General features: G+C 39.2%; 2 non-coding genes across 2 annotated transcripts; one reads left to right on the top strand and one right to left on the bottom strand.

Annotated features, from left to right (window-relative positions):
- Positions 1-288: 288 nt before the first annotated feature.
- Positions 289-396, bottom strand: LOC148555150 (small nucleolar RNA R71). The gene has a single exon (XR_015887224.1). It is a non-coding gene; the product is annotated as a small nucleolar RNA R71 (small nucleolar RNA).
- An 8273-nt stretch (positions 397-8669) lies between these two features.
- On the top strand, positions 8670-8777 carry LOC148555149 (small nucleolar RNA R71). The gene has a single exon (XR_015886918.1). It is a non-coding gene; the product is annotated as a small nucleolar RNA R71 (small nucleolar RNA).
- Positions 8778-14997: the final 6220 nt, after the last annotated feature.

Raw genomic sequence — 14997 nt, 5'->3', positions numbered from 1 at the left:
AATTTTGAGCTGAAACCTCAATTAGTTTCTCTGATGCAGTAGAACTGCAAGTTCCATGGACTTCCATCTGACGATCCTTTTCAGTTCTTAACTGAATTTTTGCAGATCTGTGATACTGTTAAGACTAATGGAGTAGATCCTGAAGTCTACAGGCTCATGCTTTTCCCTTTTGCTATAAGAGACAGAGCTAAAGTGTGGTTGGACTCTCAACCCAAAGATAGCCTGAACTCTTGGGATAAACTGGTCACGACTTTCTTAGCCAAGTTCTTTCCTCCTCAAAATCTGAGCAAGCTTAGAGTGGATGTTCAAACCTTCAGACAGAAAGAAGGTGAATCCCTCTATGAAGCTTGGGAGAGATACAAGCAACTGACCAAAAAGTGTCCTTCTGACATGCTTTCAGAATGGACCATCCTGGATATATTCTATGATGGTCTGTCTGAATTAGCTAAGATGTCATTGGATACTTCTGCAGGTGGATCCATTCACCTAAAGAAAATGCCTGCAGAAGCTCAAGAACTCATTGACATGGTTGCTAATAACCAGTTCATGTACACTTCTGAGAGGAATCCTGTGAGCAATGGGACGCCTCAGAAGAAGGGAGTTCTTGAAATTGATACTCTGAATGCCATATTGGCTCAGAACAAAATATTGACTCAGCAAGTCAATATGATTTCTCAGAGTCTGAATGGAATGCAAGCTGCATCCAACAGTACTCAAGAGGCACCTTCTGAAGAAGAAGCTTATGATCCTGAGAACCCTGCAATAGCAGAGGTGAATTACATGGGTGAACCATATGGAAACACCTATAATCCCTCATGGAGAAATCACCCAAATCTCTCATGAAAGGATCAACAAAAGCCTCAACAAGGCTTTAATAATGGTGGAAGAAACAGGTTTAGCAATAGCAAGCCTTTTCCATCATCCACTCAGCAACAGACAGAGAACTCTGAACAAAATACTTCTAATTTAGCAAACTTAGTCTCTAATCTATCTAAGGCCACTGTGAGTTTCATGAATGAAACAAGGTCATCCATTAGAAATTTGGAAGCACAAGTGGGCCAGCTGAGTAAAAGAGTCACTGAAATCCCTCCTAGTACTCTCCCAAGCAATACAGAAGAAAATCCAAAAGGAGAGTGCAAGGCCATTGATATAACCATCATGGCCGAATCCAAAGAGGAAGGGGAGGACGTAAATCCCAGTAAGGAAGACCTCCTGGGACGTCCAGTGATCAATAAGGAGTTTCCCTCTGAGGAACCAAAGGAATCTGAGACTCAACTAGAGACCATAGAGATTCCATTAAACCTCCTTATGCCATTCATGAGCTCTGATGAGTATTCCTCTTCTGAAGAGAATGAGGATGTTACTAAGGAGCAAGTTACCAAGTACCTTGGTGCAATCATGAAGTTGAATGCCAAATTATTTGGTATTGAGACTTGGGAAGATGATCCTCCCTTGTTCACCAATGAACTAAGTGATCTGGATCAACTGACATTGCCTCAGAAGAAACAGGATCCTGGAAAGTTCCTAATACCTTGTACCATAGGCACCATGATCTTTGAAAAAGCTCTGTGTGACCTTGGTTCAGGGATAAACCTCATGCCCCTCTCTGTAATAAAGAAATTGGGAATCTTTGGGGTACAAGCTGCTAAAATCTCATTAGAGATGGCAGACAATTCAAGAAAACAGGCTTATGGACAAGTAGAGGACGTGTTACTAAAGGTTGAAGGCCTTTACATCCCTGCTGATTTCATAGTCCTAGATACTGGGAAGGATCAGGATGAATCCATCATCCTTGGAAGACCCTTCCTAGCCACAGCAAGAGCTGTGATTGATGTTGACAGAGGTGAACTAGTCCTTCAATTGAATGAGGACTCCCTTGAGTTTAAAACTCAAGGACATCCCTCTGTAAACATGGAAAAGAGGCACAGTAAGCTTCTATCAAAACAGAGTCAACCAGAGCCCCCACAGTCAAACTCTAAGTTTGGTGTTGGGAGGCCACAACCAAACTCTAAGTTTGGTGTTGAACTCCCATATCCAAACTCTAAGTTTGGTGTTGGGGAGTCTCAACAATGCTCTGAACATCTGTGAGGCTCAATGAGAGCCCAATGTCAAGCTATTGACATTAAAGAAGCGCTTGTTGGGAGGCAACCCAATTTTTATTTATCTAATTTTAATTTATTGTTATTTCATGTTTTATTAGGTTCATGATCATGTGGAGTCACAAAATAAATATAAAAGTTGAAAACAGAATCAAAAACAGCAGAAGAAAAATCACACCCTGGAGGAGGATCTCACTGGCGTTTAAACGCCAGTAAGGAGCATCTGTCTGGCGTTCAATAACAGAACAAAGCATGTTTCTGGCGTTGAACGCCAGAAACAAGCAGCATCCTGGCGTTCAGATGCCAGAAATGCACAGTGAAGAAGAGCTGGCGCTGAACGCCAGAAACAAGCATCAGTTCGGCGTTTAAACGCCAGAATTGCATGCAAAGGCATTTTACATGCCTAATTGGTGCAGGGATGCAATTCCTTGACACCTCAGGATTTGTGGACCCCACAGGATCATCTCAGCATCTGTGAACCCCACAGGATCCCCACCTACCACCACTCACTCTCTTCCCTCTTCTCAATGTTCATCCTCTCTTCCCGATAAACACTCTTCCCCAAAATTCTTCACCAATCACCTCAATCTCTCTTCCCTTCACCACTTCACCACTCACATCATCCACTCTTCCCCATAAACCTACCTCATAAACTCCACCTACCTTCAAAATTCAAAATCAATTTCCCACCCAAACCCACCCATATGGCCGAACCTTAACCCCCCTCCCTTCCCTATATAAAGCCCTCCATTCTTCTTCATTTTCACACAACACAACCCTCTCTTCCCCTTCTTGGCCGAATACACCTCTCCCTCCTCTCCTCCATATTTTCTTCTTCTTCTTCATCTATTCTTTCTTCTCTTGCTCGAGGGCGAGCAATATTCTAAGTTTGGTGTGGTAAAAGCATAAGCTTTTTTTTTTTTCCATTACCATTGATAGCACCCAAGACCGGAGAATCCTCTAGAAAAGGGAAAGGAAAGACAAAAGCTTCCACCTCCGAGTCATGGGAGATGGAAAGATTCATCTCCAAAGCTCATCAAGACCACTTCTATGATGTTGTGGCCAAGAAGAAGGTGATCCCCGAGGTCCCTTTCAAACTCAAGAGAAATGAGTATCCGGAGATCCGACATGAGATCCATAGAAGAGGTTGGGAAGTTCTAACAAACTCCATCTAACAAGTCAGAATTTTAATGGTTCAAGAGTTCTATGCTAATGCATGGATCACAAGGAACCATGATCAAAGTAAGAACCCGAACCCAAAGAATTATCTCACCATGGTTCGGGGGAAATACTTAGATTTTAGTTCGGAAAACGTGAGGTTGGCGTTTAACTTGCCCATGATGCAACGAGATGCACGCCCCTACACTAGAAGGGTCAACTTTATTCAAAGGTTGGACCAAGTCCTCATGGACATATGTGTGGAAGGAGCTCAATGGAAGATTGACTCCAAAGGCAAGTCGGTTTAACTAAGAAGACTGGACCTCAAGCCTATGGCTAGAGGATGGTTAGAGTTCATCTAACGCTCCATCATCCCCACTAGCAACCTATCTGAAGTTACTGTGGATCGGGCCATCATGATTCATAGCGTCATGACTGGTGAGGAAGTAGAAGTTCATGAAGTTATCTCCCTTGAACTCTACAAAATAGCCAAAAAGTCCTCCCCCATGGCAAGGCTAGCTTTTCCTCATCTTATTTGCCATCTATGTTACTCAGTTGGAGCTTTCATAGAAGGAGACATTCCCATTGAGGAAGACAAACCCATCACTAAGAAAAGGATGGAGCAAGCAAGAGAGCCTATTCATGGAGCTCAAGAGACACATGAAGCTCATCACTATGAGATCCCGGAGATGCCTCAAATGCATCTTCCTCCACAAAACTATTGGGAGCAAATCAACACCTCCCTAGGAGAATTAAGTTCCAACATGGGACAATTAAGGGTGGAACATCAAGAGCACTCCATCATCCTTCATGAAATTAGAGAAGATAAAAAAGCAATGAGGGAGGAGCAACAAAGACAAGGAATAGACATAGAAGAGCTCAAGGACATCATTGGTTCCTCAAGAAGGAAACGCCACCATCACTAAGGTGGACTCATTCCTTGTTCTTGCATTCTCTGTTTTTCATTTTCTATATGCTAAGTGCTTATCTATGTTAGTGTCTTATTACATGATCATTAGTATTTAGTAACTTTGTCTTAAAGTTATGAATGTCCTATGAATCCATCACCTCTCTTAAATGAAAAATGTTTTAATTGAAAAGAACAAGAAGTACATGAGTTTCGAATTTATCCTTGAACTTAGTTTAATTATGTTGATGTGGTGACAATGCTTCTTGTTTTCTGAATGAATGCTTGAACAATGCATATGTATTTTGAAGTTGTTGTTTAAGAATGTTAAATATGTTGGCTCTTGAAAGAATGATGACAAGGAGACATGTTATTTGATAATCTGAAAAATCATAAAAACGATTCTTGAAGCAAGAAAAAGCAGTGAATACAAAAGCTTGTAGAAAAAAAAAATAGAAAAAAATGGCGAAAAAAAAAAGAGAAAAAGCAAGCAGAAAAAGCCAAAGCTCTTAAAACCAAGAGGCAAGAGCAAAAAGCCAATAGCCCTTAAAACCAAAAGGCAAGGGTAATAAAAAGGATCCCAAGGCTTTGAGCATCAGTGGATAGAAGGGCCTAAAGGAATAAAATCCTGGCCTAAGCGGCTAAACCAAGCTGTCCCTAACCATGTGCTTGTGGCGTGAAGGTGTCAAGTGAAAACTTGAGACTGAGCGGTTAAAGTCAAGGTCCAAAGCAAAAGAAGAGTGTGCTTAAGAACCCTGGACACCTCTAATTGGGGACTTTAGCAAAGCTGAGTCACAATCTGAAAAGGTTCACCCAATTATGTGTCTGTGGCATTTATGTATCCGGTGGTAATACTGGAAAACAAAGTGCTTAGGGCCACGGCCAAGACTCATAAAATAGCTGTGTTCAAGAATCAACATACTGAACTAGGAGAATCAATAACACTATCTGAACTCTGAGTTCCTATAGATGCCAATCATTCTGAACCTCAATGGATAAAGTGAGATGCCAAAACTATTCAAGAGGCAAAAAGCTACAAGTCCCGCTCATCTGATTGAAGCTATGTTTCATTGATAGTTTGGAATTTATAGTATATTCTCTTCTTTTTATCCTATTTAATTTTCAGTTGCTTGGGGACAAGCAACAATTTAAGTTTGGTGTTGTGATGAGCGGATAATTTATACACTTTTTGGCATTGTTTTTAGTATATTTTTAGTAGAATCTAATTACTTTTAGGGATGTTTTTATTAGTTTTTATGTTAAATTCACATTTCTGGACTTTACTATGAGTTTGTGTGTTTTTCTGTGATTTTAGGTATTTTCTGGCTGAAATTGAGGGACTTGAGCAAAAATCAGATTCAGAGGTAGAAGAAGGACTGCTGATGCTGTTGGATTCTGACCTCCCTACACTCAAAGTGGATTTTCTGGAGCTACAAAACTCAAAATGGCACGCTTCCAATTTCCTTGGAAAGTAGACATCCCGGGCTTTCCAGAAATATATAATAATCTATACTTTGGCCGAGTTTAGATGACGTAAAAGGGTGTTGAACGCCAGTTCTACACTGCTGTCTGGAGTTAAACACCAGAAACACGTTACAAGCCAGAGTTGAACGCCAGAAATACGTTACAAACTGGCGTTCAACTCCAAGAATGACCTCTCCACGTGGAAACTTCAAGCTCAGCCCAAGCACACACCAAGTGGGCCCCGGAAGTGGATTTATGCATCAATTACTTACTTCTGTAAACCCTAGTAGCTAGTTTAGTATAAATAGGACTTTTTACTATTGTATTTGACATCTTGGGACATCTGGTTCTTAGATCATGGGGGCTGGCCATTCGGCCATGCCTGAACCTTTCACTTATGTATTTTCAAACGGTAGAGTTTGTGCACTCCATAGATTAAGGTGTGGAGCTCTGCTGTTCCTCATGAATCAATGCAAAGTACTACTGTTTTTCTATTCAATTCAACTTATTCCGCTTCTAAGATATTCATTCGTACTTCAACATAAATGTGATGAACGTGACAATCATCATCATTCCCTATGAACGCGTGCCTGACAACCACTTCCGTTCTACCTTCGATTGAATGATTATCTCTTGGATCTCTTAATCAGAATCTTCATGGTATAAACTAGATTGATGGCGGCATTCATGAGAATCCGGAAAGTCTAAACCTTGTCTGTGGTATTCCGAGTAGGATTCTGGGATTGAATGATTGTAAAGAACTTCAAACTCGCGAGTGCTGGGCGTAGTGACAGACGCAAAAGGAGGGTGAATCCTATTCCAGTATGATCGAGAACCTCAGATGATTAGCCGTGCTATGACAGAGCATTTGGACCATTTTCACAAGAGGATAGGTTGCAACCATTGACCACGGTGATGCCTCCAGATGATTAGCCATGCAGTGACAGCGCATCGGACCATTTTCCAGAGAGGATGAAAAGTAGCCTTTGACATTGGCGATGTCCTTACATAAAGCCATCCATGGAAAGGAGTAGGATTGATTGGATGAAGACAGCAGGAAAGCAGAAGTTCAGAGGAACGAATGCATCTCTATACGCTTATCTGAAATTCTCACCAATGATTTACATAAGTATCTCTATCTTTATTTTCTGTTTATTTATTATTAATTTCGAAAACTCCATAATCAATTATTATCCACCTGACTGAGATTTACAAGGTGACCATAGCTTGCTTCAAGCCGACAATCTCCGTGGGATCGACCCTTACTCACGTAAGATTTATTACTTGGACGACCCAGTGCACTTGCTGGTTAGTTGTATCGAAGTTGTGAATGAAAAGCGATTTATTAAGACGTGCGTACAGAGTTTTTGGCGCCGTTACCTGAGATTACAATTTCGTGCACCAGGGTTTAACACCAAACTTAAAGTTTGGTTGTGGCCTCCCAACACCAAACTTAGAGTTTGACTGTGAGGGCTCTGTTTGACTCTGTATTGAGAGAAGCTCTTCATGCTTCCTCTCCATGGCGACAGAGGGATATACTTGAGCTTTAAACACAAGGGAGTCTTCTTTCACTTGAATGATCAATTCTCATCTGTCAACATCAATCACAGCTTTGCTGTGGCTAGGAAAGGTCTGCCAAGGATGATGGATTCATCCATACACTTCCCAGTCTCTAAGACTATGAAGTCAGAAGGGATGTAATGGTCTTCAACCTTTACCAAGACATCCTCTACAAGTCCATAAGCCTATTTCTTTGAATTGTCTACCATCTCCAGTGAGATTCTTGCAGCTTGTACCTCAATGATCCCTAGCTTCTCCATTACAGAGAGAGGCATAAGGTTTATGCTTGACCCTAGGTCACATAGAGCCTTCTCAAAGGTCATGGTGCCTATGGTACAAGGGATTGAGAACTTTCCAGGGTCCTGTCTCTTTTGAGGTAATCTCTGCCTAGTCAAGTCATCCAGTTCTTTGATGAGCAATGGAGGTTCATTCTCCCAAGTCTCATTACCAAATAACTTGGCATTTAGCTTCATGATTGCTCCAAGGTACTTAGCAACTTGCTCTTCAGTGACATCTTCATCCTCTTCAGAGGAAGAATACTCATCAGAGCTTATGAATGGCAGAAGTAAATTTAATGGAATCTTTATGGTCTCAGTGTGAGCCTCAGATTCCCATGGTTCCTCATCAAGGAACTCCATGGAGGCCAGTGGACGTCCATTGAGGTATTCCTCAGTGGAGATCACTGCCTCTTCCTCCTCTCCAGATTTGGCCATGTGAGACGTGGTTATGGCCTTACACTCTCTCTTTGGATTCTCTTCTGTATTGCTTGGGAGAGTACTAGGAGGTAGTTCAGTAATTTTCTTACTCAGCTGACCCAATTGTGCCTCCAAATTTCTAATGGAGGACCTTGTTTCAATCATAAAACTTTGAGTGGTTTTGATTAAATCAGAGACAATGGTTGCTAAGTCAGAGTGGCTCTGCTTAGAATTCTCTGTTTGTTGCTGAGAAGATGATGGAAAAGGCTTGCTATTGCTAAACCTGTTTCTTCCACCATTATTGTTGTTGAAACCTTGTTGAGGTCTCTGTTGATCCTTCCATGAGAGATTTGGATGATTTCTCCATGAAGGATTATAGGTGTTTCCATAGGGTTCTCCCATGTAATTCACCTCTTCCATTGCTGGGTTCTCAGGATCATAAGCTTCTTCTTCAGAGGAAGCTTCCTTAGTACTGCCTGTTGCTGCTTGCATTCTAGATAGACTCTGAGAAATTATATTGACTTGTTGGGTCAATATTTTATTCTGAGCCAATATGGCATTTAGAGTATCAATCTCAAGAACTCCTTTCTTCTGAGCTGTCCCATTATTCACAGGATTCCTTTCAGAGGTGTACATGAATTGGTTATTTGCAACCATTTCAATGAGTTCTTAAGCTTCTGCAGGCGTCTTCTTCAGATGAAGAGATCCTCCAGTAGAGCTATCCAATGACATCTTAGATAGTTCAGACAGACCATCATAGAAGATTCCTATGATGCTCCATTCTGAAAGCATGTCAAAAGGGCACCTTCTGATCAATTGCTTGTATCTTTCCCAAGCTTCATAGAGGGACTCACCATCCTTCTGTCTGAAGGTTTGGACTTCTACTCTAAGCTTGCTCAATTTTTGAGGTGGAAAGAATTTTGCCAAGAAGGCATTGACTAGCTTTTTCCAAGAGTTCAGGCTTTCTTTAGGTTGTGAATCCAACCATGTCCTAGCTCTGTCTCTTACAGCAAAAGGAAAAAGCATAAGTCTATAGACTTCAGGGTCAACCCCATTGGTCTTGACAGTGTCACAGATTTGCAAGAATTTAGCTAAGAACTGATGAGGATCTTCCAATGGAAGTCCATGAAACTTTCAATTCTGTTGCATTAGAGAAACTAATTGAGGCTTAAGCTCAAAGTTGTTTGCTTCAATGGCAGGGATTGAGATGCTTCTCCCAAAGAAATCAGGAGTAGGTGCAGTAAAGTCACCAAGCACCTTCCTTGCATTGTTGGCATTGTTGTTTTTGGCTGTCATGGTTTCTTCTTCTTTGAAGAGCTCTGTTAGGCCCTCTAAAGAGAATTGTGCTTTAGCTTCTCTTAGCTTTCTCTTCAAGGTCCTTTCAGGTTCAGGATCAGCTTGAACAAGTATGCCTTTATCTTTGTTCCTGCTCATATGAAAGAGAAGAGAATGAGAAAGTAGGGAATCCTCTATGTCACAGTATAGAAATTCCTTGAGGTGTCAGAGGAAAAGAAGAATAGAAGGAGGAGGTAGATTGAAGAGAATTCGAACATATAAAGAAGGAGGGAGTTCGAATTGCACCTTGAGGAGGAGTGTTAGTCCCTTAAATAGAAGGATGTGAAAAGAGGGGAAGAATTTTCGAAAATAAATTAAAAAGATTTTGAAATAATAAAAAGAAAATTTTGAAAATTTGATTGAGATTTTCGAAAACTAAGTTTGGGAAAGAAATTAAGTGATTTTGAAAAAGATTTTGAAATTAGAAATTAAAAAGATATGATTGAAAATTAATTTTGAAAAAGATGTGATTGAAAAGATATGATTGAAAAGATATGATTGAAAATCAATTTAGAAAAGAAAGTTTTTGAAATTAAAGTTGATTACTTGACTAACAAGAAATTAAAAGATATGATTCTAAAATTTAAAGTTTGATCATTTCTTAATAGGCAAGTAACAACTTGAAAATTTTGAAGTAAATCTTTAATTGAAGCAAGGATTTTTGAAAATAAATATAAAATGGAAAGAAATTGATTTTGAAAGAGATATGATTGAAAAGATATGATTTGAAAAAGATTTGATTTTGAAAAATTATGAAAACTTGAAAAAAAAGTGAATTAAAAACAAAATCTTCCCTCTAGTGTCATCCTGCCCAGAATGGTGCGTTTAACGCCCAAATCTCTACCTTTTTGGGCGTTAAACGCCCAGCCAGGTACCCTGGCTGGCGTTTAAACGCCAGTTTTCCTTCTTTACTGGGCGTTTTGCACGCCCAGCTTTTTCTGTTTGATTCCTCTGCTAAATGTTCTGAATCTTCAATTCTCTGTATTATTGACTTGAAAAGACATAGTTTAAAAATATTTTTTTGAATTTTTGATGATGAGAAATAATAAAAATGCAACTAAGATCAAGTAAACAATGCATGCAAGACACCAAACTTAAATGTTTGTATACTAAGGACTATAACAATGTAAAAATGTATATGAGAAACAACAAAATACACAAAACAAGAGAATTTAAAGATCAGAGCAAGGAAATCATGAAGAACAATATGTATAAATTCGAAAAATGCAAGAAGAATAAAAATATGCAATTGACACCAAACTTAAAAATTGATACTAGACTCAAACAAGAAACATAAAATATTTTTGGTTTTATGATTTTAAAATTTTTTTTGTATTTTTTTCGAAAATTATATAGAAAAGAAAATAAAGAGAATCAAAACTTTTAATAAGAATTCCAGGAATCATGCAATGTTAGTCTAAAGCTTCAGTCTAAAAAGATTAGACATGTTTGGCCAAGCTTCAGCAGGACATTACATTCAGCAGCTAAATTGATGAGAATCAGTCAGCTTTTGTGATGCTAAGAACATCACCTTGAAACTCTAGAATTCATTCTTAAAAATTCTGAAAAGTACCTAATCTAAGCAACAAGATGAACCATCAGTTGTCCAAACTCGAACAATCCCCGGCAACGACGCCAAAAACTTGGTGTTGTTGCCGGAAACAAATGCGAAATTATTGTTCGTTCATTCGTTCCTTCCCCGGCAACGGCGCCAAAAACTTGGTATGCAAAATTGTGATCATCAACAATGGCGAAATCATGGAGAATGTAGTATAGTAGTGAGTATTCCCGCCTGTCACGCGGGTGACCCGGGTTCGATCCCCGGCAACGGCGCCAAAAACTTGGTGCACGAAATTGTGATCATCAAAAATGGCGCCAAAGGACTTGGAGCTCTTAAACGTGAATCACACTTTGTCACAATTCCACACAACTAACCAGCAAGTGCACTGGGTCGTCCAAGTAATAAACCTTACGTGAGTAAGGGTCGATCCCACGGAGACTGTCGGCTTGAAGCAAGCTATGGTCATCTTGTAAATCTCAGTCAGGCGGATTCAAATGGTTATGGAGTTTAAGGTGATGAAAATAAACATAAAATAAAGATAGAGATACTTATGTAATTCATTGGTGGATTTCAGATAAGCGTATGAAAATGCTTTGTTCCCCTTGAACCTCTGCTTTCCTATTGCCTTTTTCCAATCATTCATACTCCTAAATAATAAGGACTGGTGAATTAAGGCTTCCTATCCTAATTATGGACCACAAACATGGTAATTATGTAGAATTAATCCCAATTAGTCTATCCTAACATCGAGAATAAGTCAAAAGGGCATAATTGATCTTAATCCACAAGTCCTAGCCAACTCTATTAATGGAAGGCTTAGAGTTAGTGAAAACCAAATCAACTAACAATCCTCACACATTCCAGAATAGACATCCACCACTCAAGTTCACCCAATTATCCAATTTTCCAACCAAGAGTGTGAAAAACTAGGCAAAAATCCAACCAAGAATTTTATCAAACACTTGGAAGGCATAAAAGAAAAGTATGGTAAAATAACAAGAAATAATAAATTCTACACTACCATATGGATGAAAACAATAATAATAACTAAATTAAACAATAAGAAACATAAAACATGAATTGCATTAATTGGAATTAAAAGTAACAAAGTGTCATAAACATAAAGGAACAAAAGAAGGGAAATAACAAATAGAAGTAAGGAACAAAGGTGCAATAACAATAAATGACAAGAAAAACTAAATGAAAACAAGAATTAAACCTAAATCTAAGAGAGATCTAACCTAGTCTACCCTAATTCTAGAGAGAATGGAGAGCTTCTCTCTCTAGAATATGACCTAAAGTATGTTTCTAATATACCCTAATTGCTCTCCACTTGATATGGAATGATGCCCCTTTGATATAGCACTCAATCAGCATCAGAAAGTCCAAACCTGGGCTCTAGAGGCCCAGAAATCGCCTCCAGCGTTTTTCTTTAAGTGAGTCATCTGCGTTGATTCGTGCGTACGCACAGATGTGTGCATATGCACACGTGCTGAATTTTTCTCTTGTGCGTACGCACAGGATGTTGTGCATACGCACACATGGCTATGTGCTTCTCCTTTTATTTCTTCATGGTTTCTCCAAATTGCATGCTTCTCCTCCACTCTCATCAAGCCATTCCAACCTATTATACCTGAAATCACTCATCAAAACCATCAAGGCATCAAATGGAATGAAAGTAGAACAAAATAGCATGTTTCCACAATTAGACTCAATTTAGGGAGAGAACACAAGAGTATGCTATTTGGATGATTAAATGTGGGTTTATATGATGAAATCCACTCAAATCAATCTAAAATTTATCGTCAAATATGGATTCATCAATAATTCTTAGTCATTAGTTTAGCATTTAAAGGATATTTTACATAATCTTTGGGAACTTTATGCCATATTTTTGTGTATCATTGTGTTTTCTATCAGTATGAGTCTTTAAACCTCCTAGGTTGAGGGGAGGAGCCATGCTGAGTTTTATTGATTAATAAAAGTATTACTATTTCTCTTCAATCCATGTTTAATTCAATTCTAAGATGTATCTTCGTTCTTCAACTTGATGAATGGGATGACCCGTGACAATCATCTTCGTTCTTCATACTAAGACCGCGTGCCTGACAACCACCCGTGTTCTTCTTGGGTTTGTGTGAATACATAACTGGAAAACATCGAACCGCCAGCTTGATTATACATCTCTTAGATGGATAATCCACGACTTCGTTGGGGACTTCTCAAGACACCAGTTCAGCTGAAGTATGGGGAGATTAGGGTCTCTGTGGTAGAGGCTACAACCCAAAGGCGCAGCATTCTCTGATCCGGAAGATTCGACCTTGTCTGTGGCATTTTGAGTAGGATCATTAAGGAGAATGGACTGCAGGAGCCTCACCCTCAATCAGAATGGATCCACACTAACCCTGAGGTTCAGATCTGGAGGAGATTGGCGACCGTGACTATACGACGTTGATCGCATACAGCCTGCCATAGAAGAAATCATTCACAATTGATGAAGATAGTAAGACCAGAGTTAATCCAGAAGGACAAAGCATCTCCAAGCCTTAACCATCTTCTTATCATTATAAACAGGTCAGCCTAGTTTAGATCTCATTATTCCTTTTATGCTTTTAACCAAATCCAACAATTCTTCTATCCGCCTGACTAAGATCTACAAGATAACCATAGCTTGTTTCAAACCACAATCCTCGTGTGATCGACTGATAAACCCATATTTTATGATATGTATTGTGCTCAATTCAAGAGATTTATTCAATCCTTCACTCACTTATTCATGTAAATTGCATGGTTTTACTTTCCCTTCCTTATTATGTAATATATGTGAAATACATGTTTCCTATGCTTTAAAATTAATTATTTTAATCACCCTTTATTACCATTCGATGCCATGATTTGTGTGTTGAGTAGTTTCAGATCTCCTAAGGCAGGAATGACTTAAAGGATGGAAAGGAAACATACAAAAATGGAAGGAAAGCACAAAATGGAGTTTTTGAAGAAACTGGCAGCGACGCGAACGCATGGACGACGCGGCCGCATGCCTAGCGCGAAAAGATAGCGATGCGAACGCGTGACTGACGCGGACACGCGCCATGAGCAGAACACAGATGACGCGGACGCATGACCGAGGCGAACGCTTGACAAGGAAAACTCCAGATGACGCGACCACGTGACCCACGCGGACGTGTGACAGACGCCACGCACCAGAAATTACAGAAAATGCTCCCAGCAATTTCTGAAGCCCTTTTTGGCCCAGATCCAAGTCCAGAAAGCACAGATTAGAGGTTATGAAGTGGGGGAATGCATCCATTCAGGAGAAAGATCTCCAATTATTCACTTTTCATAGTTTAGATGTAGTTTTAGAGGGAGAGGTTCTCTCCTCTCTCTTAAGTTTTATGATTAGGATTTCTCTAAATTTTAGGATTACTTCTCTTCAAGTGCAGGTTCAATGTTTCTCTTATTTATTTTCTACTTTTATTATATACCTTTAATTATCATTTATCTTTTCAATTTGGCTTATGCAATGTTATGATTTTCTTAATTTATATTACTTGAGGTATTTCAGCTTATGATTGTCTTATTCTATTTATCAATGCTCTTAATTTAATTTAGATATTTTCTTTCTTTTGGATTTGATTAAGTAATTGGTAACACTTGAGTTGTCAAACTCAGCAGTGGTTGAAATTGGCAGATTCCTAATTAATCTAGATCGCTCTAAAGCTAGTCGTCCCACAGGGATTGACTAGGACTTGAGGATCAATCTAATTAGTCCACTTGACTTAACTGAGTGGGATTAAAATCCAATTCTCATCACACCTGATAAGGATAACTAGGATAGAAATTCCAATTTCTCATACCTTGCCAAGAGTTTATTTTACAATTATTTATTTATTTTATCTGTCATTTAAATTACCTGTTCCTTACTTTCAAAACCCCAATTTACAAAACTCATAACCAATAATAAGAACATACCTCCCTGCAGTTCCTTGAGAAGACGACCCGAGGTTTAAATACTTCGGTTATCAATATATTTAGGGGTTTGTTACTTGTGACAACCAAAACGTTTGTAAGAAAGTACTTTTGTTGGTTTAGAAGCTATACTTGCAACGGGAATTTATTCTGAATTCTAGACCATGCAAAAGTTCTCTCTTCAAAATGGTGCCGTTGCCGGGAAATTGCAAACGTGTGCCTTATTATTGGTTATTATAAATATTTTTC

The sequence above is a fragment of the Arachis ipaensis genome, chromosome B6 (assembly GCF_059453495.1).
Source record: "Arachis ipaensis isolate K30076 ecotype BB chromosome B6, ASM5945349v1, whole genome shotgun sequence".
Classification (NCBI taxonomy): Eukaryota; Viridiplantae; Streptophyta; class Magnoliopsida; order Fabales; family Fabaceae; genus Arachis; species Arachis ipaensis.
The sequence above is the reverse complement of the archived record's forward strand: the minus strand, read 5'-3'. Positions and strand labels throughout refer to the sequence as shown.